Here is an 18,432-nt window from a genome sequence, read left to right as displayed (position 1 = left end):
ATGATTGGTTGGTTAAGATCTTCACTTAGGGCAAGGAGGATTCTTGCCCACCTGGGCCCCCAAGAATGAGTCGAAGGCATGGATACTGGTACCACCTTTTGCGTACAACCGTCTCCAGAAGAATTAAGTTTTTGATTTTGACCCGTAATGCCAGCGAAATAATATCAGGTAGGGCATTCAAGACAGAGAAATAATTTGATACTTTATACTGTCGGAAACTCGAGATACGTCAGTTCAAGCATCCTCTTCTGATAAACAAGACACTTATTGTCTGTGGGAAAGTGAATTTGACAACAAGGAAATCGAAGACATTGGTTCAGAGATGGGAGACATTTTTGAAAACTGCACCGCAAGCGAAGGGGAAAGTGTTCCAGATTTGAAGAAAACTGTTGAGCTGTTAGAGATTATTGCAGTATGTTGCTTATAAACTTAAACGCATGTCATGTAACTGTTCCAGGAAAGAACTGGCTACAGACAATTTCAAGAGGATATTTAATGAAGCCACGTAACGTTTTACGGGACCAATTTAAAAAGGGAAAAAGAATTTCAACGAGTCCACGACAGTTTCATTGATGGTAGTTAAAAAATCTTTGTAAGGTTAAATGACAAAATGAGAAGCATCCAGGAATGCACGACTTCGCTGTAATGTGTTTCGTAAGGACACACATTTTCGTCACAATGAAAGCTATCAACAAGAAAAAAATACAAAGGTAGTAAGTCAACTGACAGTCAACAAAGACAAAAATTGAAAGATCGCAGAAAGTTGTAAAATAACTTTCCAGAATAGAAAAAGAAAACCAATTAATGCAGTTAAAATGTTTCAAATGACATTATAGGGCGTTTCACCGTACTAGACGCCTACATGGTCTAAGACGGTGTGAGGCTCTTCCCCCACAAAAAAAACAAGTGCCCTCTGAGGTTGTGAAAGAGGTTGACGCCCTCGGATGCTTTACACTAGCATTTTACCGACTATAGGAAAAATTGTCTAATATAAAACTTAATAACAACAATAATAATAATACGCTAAAACACGGAAAATCTCGATTACATTAATAGATGCGTATGAGTTAAACAGGTGTGCGCCGTGCGCCTGTAAGCTTGAATTCAGTATGGCGTGGCGTGAAGGTTGACAAGAGTCGCCACTGCTCGATTCTGCCTGCTCGTGACCCCTGCCATCTCCTGTGAAATGCACGGCACTCATTGGCAAGAAGCAACACCGTTCAAATCAGAATTGCTTACTCATTCCGTGGTAAGAAACAATAAAGCTGAATACCAATACTGTCACAGCCTGCTAACATGGAGTTATTACAAGAAAGTGCTGAAAACGTAGTATACGAACAATATGCTTACAACGCATTTAAATCGAGCAGTTCACACCATTTGTAAACAATGACAGATACACTTGCAACGAAAGCTGCTTCTGTTTTATGTGAAACAAATTTGGAATGATTTACTCCACCCAATACTACGGTCGCGAGAAGAACGCAATCAGAATAGTAGTATATTTACAACGAAATTCAAAGACTGCAGCACACATGAGAAGTCGTAATCAGAAGTACACCGTAATGAAACAAACTTCTGTTAGCTATGAAACGAAAACAATGATAGAAAACCAAAAATCAGACAATAAGGAAATAAGATGATGGATTGGTAATCTTTCAGCACACCGACTGGCGTGGCAGCGAACAAAGGGCGTGTTACCGGAAGTCCCTACATGAATTTCACCCTCGTGATGGTAAAAGCGATTGGAACCATTAATTTGAAGAAAATGTACAGTGACACTAGTCCTTTGAACAGTTTTAATATTCTTGATGACAGCTGTCGGCTGCATTCTTGACAGCCAGCTCCTTCAGTTGGCCATAAATTCTTTGGATTGTGCAGTGATAGGTTGCAGCGCACCGTGGCAACTCTGGTTTACTGCATCTCGAATTTATGGCATCTGCGACACAAGTACGACTCACATATCAGAAAACTTCTATAAGCACTTCTTCACATTTCCTAGGATGCGAAACGAATTTCAGAATGCTGAGTCAATAAGCGAAGGCGACAAAGAAACTCACGTTGGTGACCTAACGCAACAAATGGCTCTGAGCACTATGGGACTCAACTGCTGTGGTCATAAGTCCCCTAGAACTTAGAACTACTTACACCTAACTAACCTAGGGACAGCACACAACACCCAGCCATCACGAGGCAGCCTAACGCAACACAACACGCATTTAATATAATAACAGTTTCGTGTGGCTTAATGGCATTGTACATGTCTTTCAATCGGACTACATTTCGGGGACTTGCGTGTCCCCAACTTAACCCAGTTATCCAACTGGTAGAGGGGACTTTCAATTTAGGTTGAAATCTGAACCACGTGTAGTTTCTGCCTACGTTAAAACGCAGAGTGAAAAATCCTTAGTCTGACCAGGATTCGATCCCGCGGTGTCTCCTCGGCTTCCAGGCAGGCGCTTTACCGCTTAATTAGGTCTATTGTTTGTAAATCATTTGGCTGCTGGGCTCCTTCCTTGTGACATGGAAATACTTTGTGTCTGACCACTGCCACTAATAATAATAGCAGTAACACATTTCAGGCCCTATGGCAGTGTAGCGCCCATTAGATAGTTACTGTTGTGTATTGCTGTCAATTAGTTCGTTTATTGTTGGAAGTGAATCATGGTGTACTTTATGGTCTATTGCTGGAACTACCTACGGCGCGGATAACACTGTCACCACATATTTAAGCATGTTATGTGATGTCTGTGCCTCAGTTTTACTGTCACAGATGATTTGTCCAAAGTATTTATGTAGTTCAGTGGACTGTGTAAGGTAGATGACGATCTCCACCACGTTGCGTCGCGCGATAGTGAAGAACTACGGCCGGCCGAGTTGGCCGAGTGGTTCTGGGCGCTACAGTCTGGAACCGCGCGACCGCTACGGTCGCAGGTTCGAATCCTGCCTCGGGCATGGATGTGTGTGATGTCCTTAGGTTAGTTAGGTTTAAGTAGTTCTAAGTTCTAGGGGACTGATGACCTCAGAAGTTAAGTCCCATAGTGCTCAGAGCCATTTGAACAATTTTTTTGAAGAGGTACGTAATTATTGGTTACGTATGCAATCAGTATTACAGTCTCAAGATATAGTGATAACATTAATGTTCTTTTAAAAGTTTCGTGATCGAAACAGAATTGAAGCCTTTCGCTTTTATCTCACAGAAAATTACATTTTACGCCTCTTGGCTTACATCGAAAATGCAACGTCATTCTTCATCATGTCAGTGCCAGCTGTCGCACAATGCCTCAAAGCATTGATTACGTTAAAGAGAAAAATATCAAACTGGTGTCACTTTTCCCATAATTACCTGATTTATCAAATAATTTCTTTTCCGTTCCCTAATGTCTGGCCAAAATTGCGATGAGAACGATTTTTATCACCGCACGAGACCGATGAAAGCTTCCAGGACCACTTTTTTCGAGCTATCAGAGTGGAATTTTTTTTTCTAGAATTGATTTGAACACTAACAACAGTGTATAAACGGTAAATGCGAATGTCTTGAGAAACAATAAAACGATTTCTGTGTTTGTTTATTTTGAAACTTGAAAGCCAGAACTGTCTTAGTATAACGCGAGGGACATGTAACGTGTTTCCGCTGGGGTCATTAGTCGTGACAATGGACTTGCAGCGCCAAAAATAACGTGCCTACGAAAACGGCCGTTTGTTGCCGGAGAAACGTGAGAAGTTAGCGCTCTGAAGTACAGCCGTCAGCGCTTAGAATTCAACGACACCTTTTGACGGCGGTACAGCGTCGCTTATAGCACATAATGATAATGTATACTGCAACTTTGTTGAAGTCAGAGCCATTGATTCTTCTGGTTTTGTTCCTCGAATTTTGGGCAGATTTTAACTTTTGAAAAATGTGCTGCCCAGGGCAGATAGGAGATAACTTTCGTTGCAATGAGTTTTATCGTAAAAATAAATGTGTTCATTGTATAACGACTTTTTGTGAGATACTTTCCCTCCCACTATCTATATCCTACTGAAGATACATTCCTCAAAAGAATATTGTCTTTGCGCCATACTTTGCTGGAAATAATTCAAAGACAAAAAGCCAGAAAGAGAACCAAGATCTAGCTCTCGATGATCCTCAGGTATCGAACACGATATGTGTTTCCTCTGAATGGGCCCCTGTAATACAGAGAGTAAACATAAATATGGATACTCCACAATCACAACACATTACCACGCGTAATATTGTATAGCAAAACCGTTGGCATTCGAAACATCTTCCAATCGTGTCGAAATGGATAAATACTAGTCCCGTTTGCTTTTCGAGGGAATTTTATACCATTCCTCCTGAAGGTGACGATGATGAAGGTGGATTGTGGAAACGCACCATTTTCTCCAAAGTAGTCCACAAAGGCTCAATAACACTGAGTTCTGGGGACTGTGGTGGAAAGGGTAGACGCGATAGTTCATCCTCAAAAAAACAGTGAATGCGAGATGTGTGGACGGGGGGCCGTGTTGTCTCGGAACACAGCATCACCGTTGGGGAACAAACATTGTAGCATGGGATGAAACTGATCAGCAAAAATGGTCACATAATCCTTGACAGTAATGCAACCTTGCAGAGTAGCCGTGGGGCCCATAGAATAGCACGATGTGGGTCCCCAAATCATCACCGAACCTCCGCCATGTTTCACTCTTGCGACGTAAACTCGGCCAGAAGTTGGAAACACTGTGAAATAACACTCAGCCGACTAAATGACTTTCTTCCATTGCTCCTTTCTCTAGGTTTTATGGCTTCGCGTTTTCCTGTTAAGGGCATTTGCATCAATAAAATGGCTCTGAGCACTATGGGACTTAACATCTGAGGTCATCAGTCCCCCAGAACTTTGAACTACTTAAACCTAACTAACATAAGGACATCACATACATCGATGCCCGAGGCAGGATTCGAACCTGCGACCGTAGCGGTCGCGCGGTTCCGGACTGAAGCGCCTAAGCCGGCCGTGGTGGCCAAGCGGTTAAAGGCGCTACAGAACCGCGCGGCCGCTACGGTCGCAGGTTCGAATCCTGCCTCGGGCATGGATGTGTGTGATGTCCTTAGGTTAGTTAGGTTTAAGTAGTTCTAAGTTCTAGGGACTGATGACCTTAGAAGTTAAGTCCCATAGTGCTCAGAGCCATTTGATTTGAAACGCCTAGAACCGCTCGGCCACACCGGCCGGCATTTGCATCACTGATGAGTGGTTTTGGAATTCCAGTTCGTCCTGTAATTCCAAAGTTCTGGAAGTCCCTTCGGGTTGCTTTGCTGATGACGGTTCGCGGGTCCGACATTGAGTTCTGCTGTAACTTTTGCAGCTGTGGAGGGTAAAAATCGTAGAGGGAGGCCAAGAGATGAATACACTAAGCAGATTCAGAAGGATGTAGGCTGCAGTAGGTACTGGGAGATGAAGAAGCTTACACAGGATAGAGTAGCATGGAGAGCTGCATCAAACCAGTCTCAGGACTGAAGACCACAACAACAACATCCTCTTATTTTTCATGACAATCCGTTTCAAAGTCCTTCCGTTAACCGTCGATACACCGAACACTTCAGCTAGCTTGGTTGCGGATGCCCATGTTCGATTTCACTTAGATGCGCTCACAATTACACTGTTACGCTGTTCTGACACTTGCTAGTTATCGAGGACGTTGCATTTGTGGTTAAATACAACAGCGCAACCAACACGCTTGGCTAGCATCTGCATTTATGTTCAAGCACGCATTTCTAATGTGTTTCCCTGTTTCTGTCCAACCCTGCTACTATGCGGACGACTTTCACGCTTCAAGTCCACGAGGAGGTAGGTAGAGGTGAGCTGTACTGTATCTTGCACGATGACTATGTTAATCGCTTGTGATCCATCTACAAATTTCTTGTTAGATATTTCGAGCCTAACATAGTTTTCTCCTCTGTCCCTTACTTAAGCGCATCGCCTAAGATAAAGGCATTTCTGTGTTTCGTTTATAGAAGGGCCGTCGTCATAAAAGGTGTAGGCTGTTGCGAAATTGACTGGCAGAGTGCTGCAATCTTTCCCACGGGGGTACAGCTATTTGTTTTTCTCAAGATAACGAGACTGTAGCTCTTGGACCTTCTTATGTGTTTATCTGATGCTTGCCAAATAGTCGCCAACGTAAATTGTGTGTATCAGCACTTTGTAATCGTAAGCTATATTTAAACTTTGTTTCGTAGAGCGGAGAATGACTTTGATTTCGAGCCTACTATACGAGACAGAGTTTATATCTTTGTTCCCGTAACCATCACAATGTATGCTACAATAAATTTCAACAATCGTCTGGCACTCCTACTTTCAGGTTTATTCCTTCAAAATACACATGGTCATTTCCTTTTATATAGCTAAGGGAACGCCGCTTTTTAATTTGACGCCCAGACGTCCATTTAGTCAGTCGTCAACAGCTTAAATTTAAATCCAGTGTAACGATGCAAGGGGTACCAAATTTGTTATAAAAGTCAGTAAATTACTCAACGGATAGTATTTTTCAGTACAGGTATTTCGTTCATTCCAAGCAAGTATCGATTCGTGACGTCATCGTCTAGGCACGAGTTGAGTGTAATCTGAATCCGTTTTAGCAAACTAATAGTTTCTTTCAGGCGATAAAATTTTATTAATTATGAAATACAAGTTCTTGAAGTTTATTCAGAATGGGAAATGTTAATTAGCAATTGCAGGCCATAATGGTGTTTTGAATTTTGTGTGCATGAAAAAGTGCGAATTTCTGTGCGGCTTTTACTCCGATACGAGTTATCACTTTGAGTGCAAAATGTGCGCGTGTCCAGTTCGCTGACCTGCGCGACGAATTTTATTTTTTGTGATTTTGAATCGATTGGAGACAAATACAGTTTATTTTAGACTTTACGTGAGATAGGCATATCATGTTATTACAAAAGAGTCATTTAACCCATTAGGGAAAACTGAAACCTGCGCACTCGATCTCAAATACGTTACACACCAGTGCGTAATCGAGCTATCCAGTGAATCGCGTACAATAGTTGCAAACGCGCTAGGACTTAATGCACGAAGTTGGAAATTAATTTTGAGACAAGTGCTGATTTTGACAAAAATTAACTGAGCTCACCCAAAATATCGAGGTTCTGATTTAATTGAGACACATATCATATCACCTTATTGATCACGTTGCTTAGCAATACTGCAATGCAGATTAATTAATTCATTAGAACGATTTGCGACGTAATAAGTCCCATTACACATACAAACTGTTACACGAAATTTGCTGCCAGAATGAGAGCATGAGAGTGATTTTATTCCCAGAAATGCCAATAAACCGGCGGTTTCAAAAGTTAAATTACTAACTGTTGTTTAACTTCATTGATGGCCCACGCCACTACTGAACGTGTTGCATCGTGTCTCTTCACAAGCCACCTCAAGAAGCCGGGATAAACAAGAAACAAAAAGGAGACTAAAGAAGAGGCATCGGCATACAAGTACAAAATGCATTCTGATATATTTAGGGGACGCAATGTACACTACTAACCATTAAAATTGCTACACCACGAAGATGACGTGCTACAGACACGAAATTTAACCAACAGGAACAAGATGCTGTGATATGCAAATGATTAGCTTTTCAGAGCATTCACACAAGGATGGCGCAGGTGGCGACACCTACAACGTGTTGACATGAGGAAAGTTTCCAACCGATTTCTCAAACACAAACAGCACTTAACCAGCGATGCCTGGTGAAACGTTGTCGTGATGCATCGTGTAAGGAGGAGAAATGCGTACCATCACGTTTCCTACTTTGATAAAGGTCGGATAGTAGCCTATCGCGATTGCGGTTTATCGTATCGCGACATTGCTGCTCGCGCTGGTCGAGATCCAATGACTGTTAGCAGAATATGGAATCGGTGGGTTCAGGAGGGTAATACGGAACGCCGTGCTGGATCCCAACGGCCTCGTATCACTAGCAGTCGAGGTGACAGGCATCTTATCCGCATGGCTGTAACGGATCGTGCAGCCACGTCTCGATCCCTGAGTTAACAGATGGGTACGTGTGCAAGACAACAACCATCTGCACGACCAGTTCGACGATGTTTGCAGCAGCATGGACCCTCAGCTCGAAGACCATGGCTGCGGTTACCCTTGACGCTGCATCACAGACAGGAGCGGCTGCGATGTTGTACTCAACGACGAACCTGGATGCACGAATGGCATCGGATGAATCCAGGTTCTGTTCGCAGCATCATGATGGTCGCATCCGTGTTTGGCGACATTGCGGTGAACGCACATTGGAAGTGTGTATTCGCCATCGCCATACTGGCGTATCACCCGGCGTGATGGTATGGGGTGCCATTGGTTACACATCTCGGTGACCTCTTGTTCGCATTGATGGCACTTTGAACATTTCTCATGTGTTACGACCCGTGGCTCTACCCTTGATTCGATCCCTGCGAAACTCTACATTTCAGCAGGATAATGCACGACTGAATGTTGCAGGTCATGTACGGGCCCTTCTGAATACAGAAAATGTTCTACTGCAGCCGTGGCCAGCACATTCTCCAGATCTCTCACCAATTGAAAACGTGTGGTCAATTGTGGCCGAGCAACTGGCTCGTCACAATACGCCAGTCTCTACGCTTGATGAACTGTGATATCGTGTTGAGGCTGCATGGGCAGCTGTACCTGTACACGCCATCCAAGCTCTGTTTGACTCAATGCCCAGGCGTATCAAGGCCATTATTACGGCCAGAGGTGGTTGTTCTGGGTACTGATTTCTCAGGATCTATGCACCCAAATTGCGTGAAAATGTAATCACATGTCAGTTCTAGTATAATGTATTTGTCCAATGAATACCCGTTTATCATCTGCATTTGTTCTTGGTGTAGGACTTTTAGTGGCCAGTAGTGTATTTGCTGCAATCCACTGTTCTCCAAGAATTACTTTCTCTTGTACAAAACGTTTCACAACTATTTATCCCATTTCACAAAACTACATGAGTGCATGTTAACTTACACGTGGAAACTAAAAGTTAACACTGGTGCCAGCTGCAAGTTGCCGGGTTTTGTGATTGCCAGTAAGGGTCTCCCTGGTGTCACCATCCTACGGACAACTTACTGTTAAAGACAGCGTATGCTGCTACCTCACAAAACATTGTGGAGGGGTTTGGAACTCAGTCCAGAAGTTTTTGCTGAAAAAGAAAAATTTGCTGAGAGTACTGCTGACCCTTTCTGTTGACATACTGTTGGGATACGTATCGTCAATTTGTAACTATCAAATTAGTAGGGATCTTATTCATGGGACTCTTTTGTACGATTAATCCAAGATTATTCAATTATGGGTAATATTATATCCACTTCTGTTTTCAAACTGCGTATTATGGCGGCCGCGGGCACCTTGGGGCCAGAAATTGACCAACAATATTGGCGCTCTCTATGTTGATCAGGGACCGTGCGGTGACGCGTCTTCTATCACTGCACGACAATACTGGAGCAGAAAATTACTCCGATTTGAGTCACTCTCCTGGCACTTGAGCGTCACCTTTTGTTTTTAGCAGCATAAAAGAACAGTGACAGTGACAAAGTATGTTGCACTTTGAAGTTATAAATTACTGAACGGCCCTGTCACTGTTCCATCGGTGCCGTTGAAGATATGTAGACGACACGTTCATTTTTAAAATGTATGTTGAAACCGGGGCATTTCGTGGATTACACCAACATCTCCATTGCCAGTAAAGAACTCCTTCCACTATAAAAGAATAAACATGGAGTGATTCCATTTTTAACGTAGAAATATGTTGAGCATAAGATGAAACTGAAAAAAATCTTCTAAAAATTGTCTATCAAGTGTAGCTATTAGATTGGTGAATAGTCGACTATTCAGCACAAGAGAACTACATTGTGGCAGAGAGAGCAACGACAGCGTCAAGATTATGTAAGCCAAATCAGTACTGTGCTTTCACGTTAATTATTGCGTTAGCAACAGCTTCACCTGTAAACTCATTACTTACACTTACTACAACATCTAAAAAGACGTCGTGATGGCTGCTACACCGTCTGAAGAAGAAAGTGAAGGACCCAGGAGAACTTCACGGGGTGAGAGAATATTGATGTCATTGCAGTAATTAGAAAATGGAGTCAAATTTACAAAGATGGCAGTACGAGTCCACTTATAGTTTGACGTTGCACCTCCTCTGGCGTGCACTGATTCGGTTGGGAAGACTCTCACAAAGCCGTTGTATCCTCTCCTGAGGCAAGATGGCCCACAACTGTTGTAAGTGGTCCCTGATATCCTGCAGAATGGCACTGGGACGGACTTCATCTTGCTGACAACAAGAGTACCTCAACACCACGCACACAGTTCATACAGACACGTGTCATGCGAGGACGCGCGTTATCCTGCTGAAAAATGGCATCACGATAATGCCCCATTAGAGGTAACAAATGAGGACGCAGGCTGTCCGTAAATACCTTTATGCCGTCACAAGTCCCTTAATCACCACCAGCCGTGACCTGCAGCTTACCAGATGGCTCCCCACACATTGACGCAATGAGTAACACCGCCGCACCTCCCCAAAACATTGGAGGAATGAGACCTCTGACCATGCCGCTACCACGTTCCCTGATGACGGCCACCTGCCGCAGTGCAGGACATTGAATCATTGCTGAACACAATGCAACGCCATTCATTAGCAGCCCATGCTTTCCGCTAACAGCACCACCACAAACGCAGCTGTTTTTGTCGTGGTGTTAACGTCAGCCTATGCAGTGGTCAGTAAATCCCTAGTCCGGCTGGTGCTAATGTCGTACCCATAGTGTGGGATGACGTAGAATGCTGCAGGGGGTTCAGTACCTGTTCTCGGATGGCAGCCCTAGATGTGAAAGGGTTACAATGTGTTTGGAAAACAATACGGGGATCCTGCCTTGTTGTGGTGATACGTGGTAGACGGAAACCTTGACGACGGGTATGCCTGCTATCATGTTAGCCGGCAATCGGACATCTGGTCACTGTCGCATCCCAATGCCTCACAAATCTGCATATTACACAAGTCTGCTAGCAGTCCAAATGGAGACCGACAATGAGATCCTTCGAAACTCTTGTCAGCTCCTGATAACTTCATCTCACAATTGTATGTGGTAGTATGTGGCATGTTCGTATCCTTGACATCTGACATGTTGGTCAGAGGCAGTCCGAAAAGCTTCTAAGGCTGGTGCAGGGTAGGTCCTCCTGAGAAATAACTGGCAAACAAAACTCGATACGTTGCGCTGTTTCCAAATTAATTAGCACTGATGTTAGCCAGTCATCATCACCTGCGACCAGCTTTGCGAAAGAATCGGCGACATGATTTTTCACGACAATGCGCGGGCACATACAGCGCAAGCTGTGGCTGCTCTGTTCGGTCGATGGGACTGGGAAGTACTATACCATTTATCATACTCCCCAGACTTAAGTCCTTGTGACTTCGATTTGATTCCGAAGATGAAGGAACCACTTCGTGGCACTCGCTTCAGAACTGTTCCAGAGATTCGACAGGCAGTAGACAGCTCCATTCACATCATAAGCAGAACAGGCTCTGTGAATAGTATATTACGCCTTTCACATCACTGGCAACGGGTTCTACACAACGTTGGCGACTACTTTGAAGGACAGTAACAGGGGCAAAGATGTAACTTTTTCGTATCAGTTGTGAACAAATAGCTGCCACTATTTAAGTTCCAGCCCTCGTATATGTGAACAGTTCGCAAAGTGCAGACAAAGTACAATTTCTGAAATGCAAAGTACTACAACTGTGTAATAACGTAGACATGTGTCAGTGATGTAGTAAAAATGTTCATTTCTCTGTATTAAACGACCAGATAGCTGTGTAATTCTGTGTTAGAGAAATATGGTACCGATGTGTAAACCTGTATAAGCAAATACCATATTTGCTAGGGCTCCCTGCGCTTGCCACACGCTTGGTACACAAAGTAGGCATACCCCCTAGAGGGATAATGTAATTATATCTCAGATTTTACAGATTAAAATTGCGGAATGAAATGTATCACCAAAAACCTTCTCTGTATCACTTTAGTTCAAAAATATTTCTGGTAATGTTTCAGTTAGAAAAAGTAATCACTCAAATGCGTGTCATGCAGCGCTAAATTGTACTTCTTCTGTAAGAAAATTTCTGTCGTCGCTTAACCGTAAAACTGTACCAAGTTTCGTTAAACAAAGTTCTCCAGAAATCAATGTACTTTCCTTGTCATACACAAAAGTAAAGTGTTATGAGTATAAATGTAGTTATTACGTTCATTGCTGTCACCTTGAAAGTATTGTACTGTATTGCTGTGTTACGAAAATAACTGTTTCGTTGCAGACATGCTAACAAAGTCATTACAAAAACGTGTTTACTTTCCAGAAGAACGTAGAAAAACTGTGCAGACATAAAACACATAACAGCATAAAAGCAATAATGAAAATTGTGTCACTCATAAGTAGTGTCGTAATATAATCATGTAGCTGTCAAACAAACCAAATGCTGTGTCATCTGTGACCTCTAAGAAAGTACTTTAATTGAAATTTGTTACATAATATTGTTACATTTCAAGTAAACCAAAATCTTGCAGTAAAACCTCATTAGTAGTATATGTTCCAAGAATGTGAGCATTATAGTCGTGACGTAATCGTGCAACTGACAAGCGAAAATGTACTCACAATAAGACTGTCTCGTCTGTTCCTATAAAAGTGTACTCGTAAAATTACTGTCTTCATATGTTCTATAGGTTCTTGTCTGGATAGTTAACTTCAAAACATGAGAAATTTGGTGTAATCTTTTACTTTTCATAGTGCGCAGAATTTCAACTTCAACTCAATTAACATACAGCATACGTCGGATCCTGTAAGGTCCATTGTAAATCGGACAGAATTTGTGACTCAAATGTTTCTTCTTATGTGACAATAAACGGGCTTTAACGACAACTTTTTGACCAATGTGCAGTTTCTTTGAATTGTCTTATCGTGTAGTTTTCTCCTTTTGTCTGCAGCAGAATTTATATTTTTAATAGTCAAATTAATTGTATCTTTATGTCGAAGTTTACGTGAACTCGGAAAAGGTACCTCTGATTCTGTTCGGTTGTTCGTCATTCTTCAGTACAAGAATCGTTGGTAAAGCAGTGGAGTCATGAGGCATTTTATTCAGTACATTTTGAAATAAGTGTAAGTATCTGTCCCAATACTGATGCATCCTGTGACAAGAAAGTCTGCAAAGTTTATTAATTTCTTTCATAATGCATTCAGACGGGTTGCAATATGGAGAGTACAGTGAAATAAAAACAGGTGTGATTTTACGATTCCGAAGCATGCTTGACCAAATAGCAGATCTGAATTGTGGTCCGTTATCTAAAATAACATTGTCAACGTGTCCAACTTCACGTAAGAAATTTTTAACAAAGAAGTTGGATATGGAACGTCCAGTGGCTTCACGTAATGGTGTGAAGGAAACAAATTATGAAGTAAGTTCAACATCGACTAAAACGTACGAAAATCCATTCAATGGAATAACAAGGGGTTCTAGAAGATCAACTGCAGCTAATTCTTTTAATATAGAAGAAATAATAGGAAAGAATGGAGCACGATGTGAGACGGTAGACGATTTAGCTTTTTTGACAAAGTTTGCAAGTAGACAGAACTCTCCCAATTCTCTTTCCCACGCAGTTAAAATAACAAGTCGTCCGAAGTATATGATAACACTTTCGTGGGCCAAACTGTGCGTAGCTGAAATGAATGTACCAGATGAGCTTATTAACGAAACAGTCAGGAACAGTTCAGCATTTGATGAGTATGTTATTTCTAACCAGATAATAATGACGAATCTACGTGTGTCTTTTCATGCCATTTACTTATAATATCTTTCCGAAACGGATCCTTGTCCTGCTCATGAGCAATGCCCTTTAAAGATGCATTGACGAAGTTTTCTAAAGCTACTTTTTGAATGTAAAGAATACTGAAATTTTTCTCAAGGTTAGCTTCTGTGTTGCTTTCTTCAAGGCCGGCTGGTGCACGTGAGAGTGTGTCCGCGACAATGTTTCCCGTGCCAGGAATGTAGACCATTGCGAAGCGCAATTCTTGCAGAAATAATGCCTAACGTTTCATCCTGTCATGATTTAATTTAGACGACATGATAAATTACAATGCTCGATTATCACTATGAACTTTTACATGTTTGCCAGAAAGAAACAAAATTTGTCAGATGCCCAAACGATAGCTAAAGATTCCAATTCGATGACGGAATAATTTCTCTCAGATTTTGTTAGCATGCGGTCAGCAAAAGCGATGGTTTTCTGAACAGTAATGTCATTTTCTATATCTTCTTGGAATAAATGGGCACCAAGACCAACTTTAGAAAAGCCTGCGCCGAGACAGAAATCCTATGACAGCTCTGGGTGAGCTATGATAGGCACGTTAAGTAGCGCTTCTTTCAAAGAATCAAATTCCAACTGTGCCTGTTCGTCGTAGTTCAAAATAGTGTTTTTGCCAGTGAGTGAACAAATTTTTGGAGTTACTAGAAGTTGCATATTCAGGAAACGACGATAGAAATTCATGAGACCTAGAAAACTGCGAACTTGTCTACTTGTGGATGGAACAGGAATAGATCCGATTGCTTCCAACTTTCCAGGATCTCACAGAATGCCCTCAGAAGAAATAATGTGACTCAAAAACTTTACCTCTGCCCTACCGAATTCAGATTTTTCCAAGTTAACTGCAATTCCAGAGACAGCAAAAATACGTAACAAACTGTTGAGGATACGATTATGTTGTTCCCAAGAGTCTTCTACTATCAGAATATCGTCCACTTATGGGGTGATGTGACGTTTTGAATACTCATGTAATATGGAATTTTAGCGAACGAATGAATTCTGCCGAAAAAATGTTCAAACTAAAAGGAAGTTTTCAAAATTGTTAACAAACGCCGAAACAAAGAAAAGCCGAATATTTTCTCCATTCTGAATGATGTTCACTTCGCCAAAAGCTGCATCTGAGATCAATAGAAGACAACACTTTCACGCCATTGAAATTTTGAAGAAGTTCTTCCTGTTTCAGGAATAATTATGCTATTTATTGGTCTGGAATTTAAGACAAGCCTGATCAATCCCTTTTTCTTCTCAACAACATATAATGGATTATTTAAAAATATGGCATTTCAGTCTTTGATCGCTATTTTTTACTTTCAATGACCGGTGTCGGGCTAGCTGCCCATCTTTAGATCTGTTAGACAAAGCTAAAAAAAAATTAACAAGAGAGATACAGTTAGTGATAGATATATCTTAGTTTACAAAAAGAAATTTTGGAACGTATTAAATGCTAACATACCATATATTGCAGTTACAGAGTCACCTGTCAGTACAGAACAATCGGTTCGCTGCCATAACTAAAGTAAATTTTAATCTGTTAAAACCTTATATCGCAGTTTTCGAGAAACCTGATTGGTAACAGTAATAAGTACCCCTCTACCTATAAGAATTGAGTATATGTTATTTCACCGAACATATTAATGGCGAATATACTTTTTAATAAAACAATTTTTAAAGTAATAACATATTAATAATCTTCTTTGAGTGGACCATGAACTGAAATAATTTACACTAATTTAAAATTTTTTATAAAGAAACATAAAATATAATTAAAATGTAGATATTCTTACGAAAATGTGCGTTTCCTCTTGTTTGGTTTGATTGGTGGTGGAGAGGATTTCCCTACGTCAGAATGTATACAACGCCACGCCAAGTCCTTTTCCTCCGCGCCCAATTCACCTCGCCGCCAGTACGCTGAGGGCCGTTCCGCTGCAGCTGGTTCTTACTGGAAGAGTAAGCCTAAAACAGGTCTTTAAAATCTCATAATAACTCATGTGCATAAAATCACTTTGCTCATTAAGTAGTAGGCCTGGGGTTTTTCTTTGATGAGCGTATATTTCAATCTCTTCGAGCACGTTGACATATGGAGACTTTTTGGAGCATTATGTAGCACCTCCATTTGTTCATTTATATTACTCACTTCATGTTTACTATATTTTACATGTGCTCCAAATGCTCTTCGATTTCTATGGCTGCAATGTTCCCTGTATCGAATTTCAAAATTCCGCCCTGTCTGTCCTATATAATAACTGTCACATTCAGCGCATTTGATATTATATAGTCCGGAATTGTATTTCATTTGTTTTGTCGTTGCTGGTTTATGTCTTAGTCTATGTGCCATTTGCCCTTCATTCCGGTATGCCACATCGATGTTTTTTGGAAAGCATTTGGCAATTCTTTCCGACACACGCCCTTTGTATGTCAGGGTGACAAACTTCTTCTTCACTTTAATTTTCCTAGACTCGTTACTGATGCCCGCGGATTTGTTTTTGATCTTGTTAAACATACGTGTAACATCTTGTGTCCTGTATCCATTAGCTGCTGCTACTTGCTTAATAATACCTAGTTCTTTCTGCAACTCATCTTCCTTTAGTGGCAATCTCAGGGCTCTGTTGCACATTGCATGAAAGTACGCTCTTTTATGCTGTACCGGGTGGTGCGACGTCGCTTCTATGATGTTGTCGGAGCAAGTGTCTTTTCTATAGACGCCGAAAACGTGCCTACCTACCTCCTTTCTGATGGTCAAATCTAAATAGTTAATCGCCCCATTGTTCTCCATTTCTAGTGTGAACTGAATTTTTGAATGCTGCTCGTTTAAAACTATAGTCATTTCAACTACTACTTCTTTTTTTCTTTGAATAATAAAATAGTGTCGTCAACATACCACCTGTAATAAATTAACTACTCCTTAATTTCTGGAAAAGAGCCTAAAACTTTGTTCTCAAAGTCATTCATAAAAATTTCAGCTAAAATGCCTGATAGACTTTTTCCCATAGCTAAACCTTCATCTTGAAAAAAAACTATATCGTTAAAGATGAAACTATTAAAACTCAATGTGAACTCTAGCATATGCACGAGTTCGACGATTTCACCCATGCTCTTTGACCTATTTTTTTATCACGTTTTTCCTTTTAATTTGCAAAGTTTATGCTATTGGTATGTTGGTGTAGAGGTTCACGACGTCCAATGAGGCTAGGACGGCGTCCTCTGGAATTGCAATGTCCTTCACTTCGTTCGCGAAACACACCCTATTTTTTACATAGAAAACTTGCTGGTATTTATACGCAGATTTTAACTTACGGTACAAAGCCTTATTCAAGAGCTCATTAACAGCTTCCTTTCCATTACAAATAACACGCATTGGTTTGTTCTCCTTGTGCAACTTTATTTGTGCTCTTGCTTCTGGTGTTCTAACAAAGAAGTTTCAGTTAGTTTTAAAGGCAACGGTAGAAGCAATACAATTTTTATTCACTCCAAATGAAAAAGATAGATTAGTAAAGTTGAATCCAAGAACAACAATGTGATCTGTCTCTGTAATCATTGTTATTCTGCTAATGGCTGGCTCAAATGGCTCTGAGCACAACGGAACTTAACATCTGAGGTCATCAGTCCCCTAGAACTTAGAACTACTTAAACCTAACTAACCTAAGGACATCACACACATCCATGCTTATTCTGCCAATGATTTTCATACAGGTGGCGTCTGTTTTGCTAAAAAAAAAAATGGTTCAAATGGCTCTGAGCACTATGGGACTTAACTGCTGTGGTCACCAATCCCCTAGAACTTAGAACTACTTAAACCTACCTTACCTAAGGACATCACACACATCCATGCCCGAGGCAGGATTCGAACCTGCGACCGTAGCGGTCACGCGGTTCCAGACTGTAGCGCCTAGAACCGAACGGCCACTCCGGCCGGCTGTTTTGGTCAGTATTTGCGTTATAATGGTAGACTTGTCGTGTACAGTTATTGTTTCTGTCGTCACGAAATTGAGATGGATGTGGCCTGCAATTGATATTCGTGTTTTCGCATCATGCAATTGGCCGTGTCGATTTCCAGTTCTTGCAAACGTCCCTGAAAAGCTTTGATATCATCTTTACAACATCCTGCCAAAATAATATGTCTTAAGTGTTCAGGCAATTTAATTGATGAAGCAAATGCGAATAAGTTCTGAGGGGCTGTACTGGTTTGCAAATACTGATTCTTGTGTAACATATATTCAAAATATTTTACAGGGCTGGAAAATTCAGACTGTCCGAAATGCTTCATCATTATAATACTGCGTTTTACTCGATCTTGTGTAGCATCAGACCAATATGCAGAAAGGAAGGCATGATAAAAATCTCTTTCACTGTAACAGTCGCCGCGCGGTCTTGGGCGTCTTGTCACGGTCCGCGCGGCTTCCCCCGCGGAGGTTCGAGTCCTCCCTCGAACATGGGTGTGTGTGTGTCGTCCTTAGCATAAGTTAGTTTACGTTAGATTAAGTAGGGTGCAAGCTTAAGGACCGAGGACCTCAGTAGTTTGGCCCCATAACACCTTACGA

Source organism: Schistocerca cancellata, chromosome 1, assembly GCF_023864275.1.
Source record: "Schistocerca cancellata isolate TAMUIC-IGC-003103 chromosome 1, iqSchCanc2.1, whole genome shotgun sequence".
Lineage (NCBI taxonomy): Eukaryota > Metazoa > Arthropoda > Insecta > Orthoptera > Acrididae > Schistocerca > Schistocerca cancellata.
Note: the sequence above shows the minus strand (reverse complement) of the source record.